Below are 6,067 nucleotides of genomic sequence, written 5' to 3' on the forward strand. Positions count from 1 at the left end.
ATGAAGGGTCTAGGCCCGAAACGTCAGCCTCTCTGCTCCTATGATGCTGCTTGGCCTGCTGTGTTCATCCAGCCCTGCACCTAAATGTCTATACCTGTTCAGTTCAGAGAATTATAAATGGTACACACTTGCTCAACAAAGGTGTACAGGTAAAATGAGCAAATGCAGAGCAGTCAGTTTAACCTCTGGGGGGAAATGCTTTTGGAAGTGATAATCTTGACAAATTTTGCATTAATTAGGGAAAGCCAGCATGGACTTGTCAACAGAAAATCCTGTTTAACTTGACTAAGTTTTATTTTTATTGCGATAAAGAACAGAGTTGATAAGAACAATGCAGTGCTATACACAAACTTTCAAACCGCAGCCTAACTGCCAGCAAAGTTTATTCCACAAGCCTTAAAGGGATACTGACAGCCTAGATCTGAAGCTCGTTGGGTGAAAGGAAACAATAGTTGTTCTTGGATTGGAGGAATGTATCCGGTAAGGCGCTTCAGGAATCCGTATAAGGACTGCTGTTTTCTTTCAATTATATTAATGACCTAGACTTGGCTGTGATGGGCTAAATTACAAGTTTTACAGAACAAAGAGGAAAATGGTGATAGATTTCAGGAGGATATAGGGTGTTGGAATTGGAGTTCGAGTTCAGATGACAGATAAAATTTAATACAGACGTGTGTTTGGTAGTGTAAACTTCAATTCTGATGGGATGTAGGAACAGAGAGAGTGGGGGAGGTTATGCACATAAATCATTGAAGGTGACAGAACAGATTGAAAAACCAGCCAAAAAGGCATTTGGTATTTTAAGCTTTATAGCTAGAGGTATAGATTACTGAAGACCAAGGAAATTATAATTAACCTTCTTCACAATACACTGATTCAGCATCAACTGAAGTATTGTACCCAATTCTAGGCACCTTAGAAAGGTTGTGGAAGTTTAAAGGACTGAAAAAAGGATTATGAGAATGGTTCTTTGGGTAAGGCAGTTCTGTTACTTAAGTCAGATGAATTGGAGAAGCTAGGTCTGTTGTCCTTATGAAAGAGCAAGTTTAAAGTAGATTGAATAGAAGTGTTCAAAATCATAAGGGGTATGAGCAAAGTAAATGGGAGAAACTCTCCTCATTGACAGGAGGGTGAAGAACCAAGGACTGAGTGGTGAATGACGAAAGAAACAACAGTGACATGAGAAAACTCTTTTCCTGCAGGGAGTCATCTGGATCTTGAACACACTGATGTTTAAATTTCCAATTTGTAGATGTAATTGTGACAATTGTTGAGAGTCAGCCTGATTCTGCCAGAAACAGGCAGTCACAGACATTTCTGCTAAAATAATTTGTATCACTGTACCATTTTAAATGTGTAGGCTGCCCACTTTTCCAACTGTGTAAAACATAATGGCATTGGCTTTACAAAACTAAGCAAGATGACTCAAACTCAATCTGAAGTGGCACTTACCTGCAAACTCTTTTTTAAAAAAAAACACAGGTGCTTGCTTTTCTTGACGTCTACCACAGTTATGTAGTACGTCACTTAGTTAACAAAGCCTTACTCAAGCTTTTGCAGCCTTGCTTTAAGTTTGCTTTCCCACTCTATAAATAGGCTTTTGGGTCACTATCTACTATAGGCTACACGTGTGCGTTTGCTATTGGATTGGTGAAATCCAGCCCATATGATTCCCTTGAGTCCAGGAAGTTAAAATATTAACCAAGCCTGTTTCTGACTGCCGTAAGTGCATTTTAAGATAGCACTCTTGAGTTTTAAATGTGCATGACAAAAACTGGCTGGAGTTAAAATTGGTATCTTACTGTAAGATTAAGGAACCTTTGTCAGAAATTTTGAATTTTCTTCTTAAAAGTTTTTAAATGATAAATGTAATATGTATGTGCAAGAGCAAAAAAGACCAAGAAATATTTCTTGTAGATCATTGATTCTTTCTAAAATAAAATATCCAGTCCCTTGTGAATATTTGCATGTTTGAATAAGTACTGCTAAGTATATTTAACTTGGAAACACACCCTTAAAAATGAGGTGTGATGGCTAAAAAAAAACAGAAATTTGACACACTTTATATGAGGGTTAATTGGAAGAATTAGTAGAGGCGTAACCCTTGCCTTAAAGTCAGCATGTTTGCTGTGCAAGTAGATTCAGCTCTGTGGAATTATAAGTTACAGCTGGAGCAAAGAAGTTTTAAGCCTTATATTCTCAAAGTAAAATCAGCACATAACATCTGCAACTGAAAATGACACAGTATAGTCCTTCAAGCCAAATGCTGAATTATTAAATTGTTTTTAGTTACATCTGCTTTAATAGTCGAATTGGTTATACCTATTGTGTCATAATACAGTATTGTAGTGATGCTTATAGTTTTGCATGTATAGAGTACAGAATAGATGGGATGCACTCTGCATCAAGTCATTTCTAGATATTATTAATAAACCAGGATTAGAGTCCTCGAGCTGTACATCATGCAATCAGACCCTTCAGTCCAACTCGTCCATGCTGACCAGATATCCTAAATTAATCTAGTCCCATTTGCCAGCATTTGGCCCATATCCTTCTAAACCCTTCTTATTCATATACCCATGCAGATGCCTTTGAAATGTTATAATTGTACCGGCCTCCACTACTTCCGCTGGCGGCTCATTCCAACACGCACCACCCTCTGCATGAAAAAGTTGCTCCTTCAGTCCCTTTTAAATATTTCCCCTCTTACTTTAAACCTATGCCTTCTAGTTTTGGACTGCGCCCACCCCAGAGAAAAGACCTTGGCTATTCATCCTATCAATGTCCCTCGTGATTCTATGAACCTCTATAAGGTCACTGCTCAGCTTCTGGTGCTCCAGGGAAAATAGCCCCAGGCTATTCAGCCTCTTCCCTGTAGCTCAAACACTCCCACCCTGGAAACATCCTCGTAAATCTTTCCTGAACCCTTTCAAGTTTCGCAATATCTTTCTCTAGCAGGGAGACCAGAATTGCATGCAGTATTCCAAAAGTGTCCTAACCAACGTCCTGTACAGCTGCAACATGACCTCCCTACTAGTTTCTGTGAATAGTGCATTAGGGCGGATTAAAATTCCTATTAGAAGGATGTGATTAATATTTTAAAAAAACTCCAGAGTTAAATTCAATGTTACATATTAAACTAGAAACCTTTAATCATACTAACAATCAGAAAATCCACGTGGGTACTCTGAGAAATGGCTGGAATGTAAATATTTTGCTTCATGTCTGTGGTTAATGTTCTTAGTAACAATGCCATTCAACAATGGCCATCACAATGAATTCTTAATATCCAGTTTCACTAACTAATTGAAATCACAAAGTTCAGCATTACAGAAATGGGTTGCATTAAGGTGTGAAGTTGCTGATCAATTTGACTTTAAATTGTCGGTAGAGCTTATCACCAAGGTCCATTAATACCTTTTCTTGTGTTTTTGGGGATTTTCATGCATCCATCAATAATGAAAAACTAACTGTGCAACAGAAACATTGAAAATGAAATGAGTAGCTGACTAATAATTTACACTATTTATTCAGGCATTGGTTTGGGAGCAAGGATGGTGAAATGAATGAATAGCGATCTGTCACTTACTGAAATGGAAATGGTTTCAGATTGGGGACGGAAAGAGGGACGGTGTTGTGGGGATTAATACTTTGGAGGGTGGGCAGTGGGTAGTGAGGAACACAAGGGAATGGCAACAAGGGAGAGAGGAGTGTACAAAGCTTGGAAGAATGAGAGAGATACTGGTAAATGGGGTGGACTTAGACATAAGTAACTTCAACAGAACAACAGCAACATGGTAAGTGAGGCTGCATGAGTGACCAGCAAAGAGATGTGAAATATGGGGAATTTACTGCAGGTTAACAATGGCACAGTGTCTCCACTGGTGAAAAAGTGACAATTGTAGGAGTCTAGAATGTTCTTTAAAATGAAATAAGACAAGTATTTGAAATGACAGGAATTAAAACATCCCGGGAGATCAGGGTTACAAGAACCATACGAGTGAATGGCGCCTGCTGCTTTAATTTGAGTCTTAAAGCAGGGAGGATTTAGAAATATTTGTGTTGATCTGTGCCTATAACAGTCTTCCTTGTGAGGAGTACTCCAACACCAAGCTCACCTTTGTGCAACCACTTGGTCCAGTTCAGGTTGGTGTGTGCAGCTGTTTTTGATGCGTGAAGTCAGTTATAAATGTGTATTTTGTTATTTTTTTGGAAATTTAACTTGTTAAAGGGAGGTGGCTTATGATTTTTTGTTCTATGAAGATATTATTTTTAAGATGTTTATTTATTTGGAGCAATGGCCTAAATACATAATTTCCAAGAAAACATGTTTAGTCAAGTATCACAAAGGATACCTGTGATGTTAATTGATGCAAAGTTTCTCAGCTGAATTAATGACCAAAAGAGTAAATAGGCTCTTTGTTTCTGTTTTGTCTTACACTCAGAATCAGGAGTTCATTTCAGAAGAGAAGTTATCAGCTTACAGGAGAATCCAGTTGTCAATCTACGAGAACAATCATCCTCACAAAAGTCTTTGAGTCTGTGAGGTCGCCAAGCTGTGGGAGTTTGTAGAAGTTTAAATTGTATGAACTGAAACAAGGATTAGGCCAGCAGTGCAAGAAGGACAACTGAACAGTGACAGAAATAAGAAATTAAAGGGTTTTAATAAGTGGTATTTCTCTGGAGTTGTAGTACCTGTTATTGATATTGCTGGGAAACAGTTTGGGAACATGGGAATTAGGAGCGGGAGTAAGCAATTCAGCCTTCATGCTTGCTAAGATCATGGCTGAACTTATTCTGGTCTCAAAAACAGGTTGAAACAGAAAAATAAAGCTTCTGTGAAGATCTTTCTAAACTGTCGTATAATTTAAAAAAAACTCACTTGTTTAATATCTTTTGTGTAATGAGCTTGCGTTTTTTGTTAAATAATCTTTTGTTAAATTCCTACATGGCCTATGTGAATATGTTTTGACTAACCACCACAGTAATCAACTGTAAAAATTTAAACTTACAATCCCTCAAACCTAATTTCACTCTACGATCTGACTTGCCCAGCGTAACCATCAGCTGGGATCAGTCCAAGTACAGATCAGTTCTGACTGAGGTGGTGGTTCTATCACTCACTCTTCATTTACCTTTCAGAATCATCTCTTTTGTTGTTTAACCTCTGCTGCCTTCCACCATATCACAGACCTTCCTTTTGCTCTGTCCTCCTTGCTTGTTTATCCCTGCTGGTTTAAAATCTGTTCATAGATCATAGATCATAGAATCCCTACAGTGTGGAAACAGGCCCTTCGGCCCAACAAGTCCACAACGACCCTCAAAGCAACAACCGAAACCTATCCCCCTATAACCCACCTAACCTGCACATCTTTGGACTGACAGATCACCAGGCTGAAACTTTAATGTTGTTTGTGTCTCTAGCAATGCTACTTGGACCATTTGAGTTTTTCTAGCAATTTCTGTTTTAAATTCATTTATTTTCCCACTGACCTTTTCAACTTTTTCTCAAATGCATTTACAATTTAAGTGAATGTCACAGGTTTTGACTGTTCTTGATAAATTATTGCTGTCATCAAAGTGGCTGGGCCAGTGCTTTTCAGTTTCCTTGAAAGACAATTAGTAAAGGCAGATGATGGGTTGGATCAGGTGGTAGATAATGCTCAGTGCTGCCAAGTTTAATGGACTATCGTGGCAAAGTTCAATGCATTGTCGTATAGAATGTTGGGTATTGTATGATTTGACATAGATGTTTTGAATTTATTTTGTTTGTTCCATCGCATAAAAACAATACCCACATACCTGATAAAGGATATCTTTATAGACTCAAATCTTTAGTCTTGCCCAGTACTTGCAAATGAAAATGAATTCCTTATGCTTGGCAGGAATACTTGCCTTTTCTCTGAACAGTTAAAATTTATACAAAGAATACAGCAACAAGCCTCAATTTGTCTGTGAGATAGATTTTACATTATCTAAATAAAAACCAAAGAACTGTGAATGCTGGAAATGAGAAACAAAATTAGAAATTGCTGAAAAAGCTCAGCAAGTCTGGCAGTATCTGTGG

General features: G+C 38.0%; 1 long non-coding RNA gene across 1 annotated transcript; it reads left to right on the top strand.

Moving 5' to 3' along the window:
- On the top strand, window positions 1–4,892 carry LOC125484201. Its single transcript, XR_007263044.1, has 2 exons — window positions 1–1,722; window positions 4,446–4,892. It is a non-coding gene; the product is annotated as an uncharacterized LOC125484201 (long non-coding RNA).
- Window positions 4,893–6,067: the final 1,175 nt, after the last annotated feature.

The sequence above is a fragment of the Rhincodon typus genome, chromosome 10, assembly GCF_021869965.1.
Source record: "Rhincodon typus isolate 14 chromosome 10, sRhiTyp1.1, whole genome shotgun sequence".
NCBI classification, from domain to species: domain Eukaryota; kingdom Metazoa; phylum Chordata; class Chondrichthyes; order Orectolobiformes; family Rhincodontidae; genus Rhincodon; species Rhincodon typus.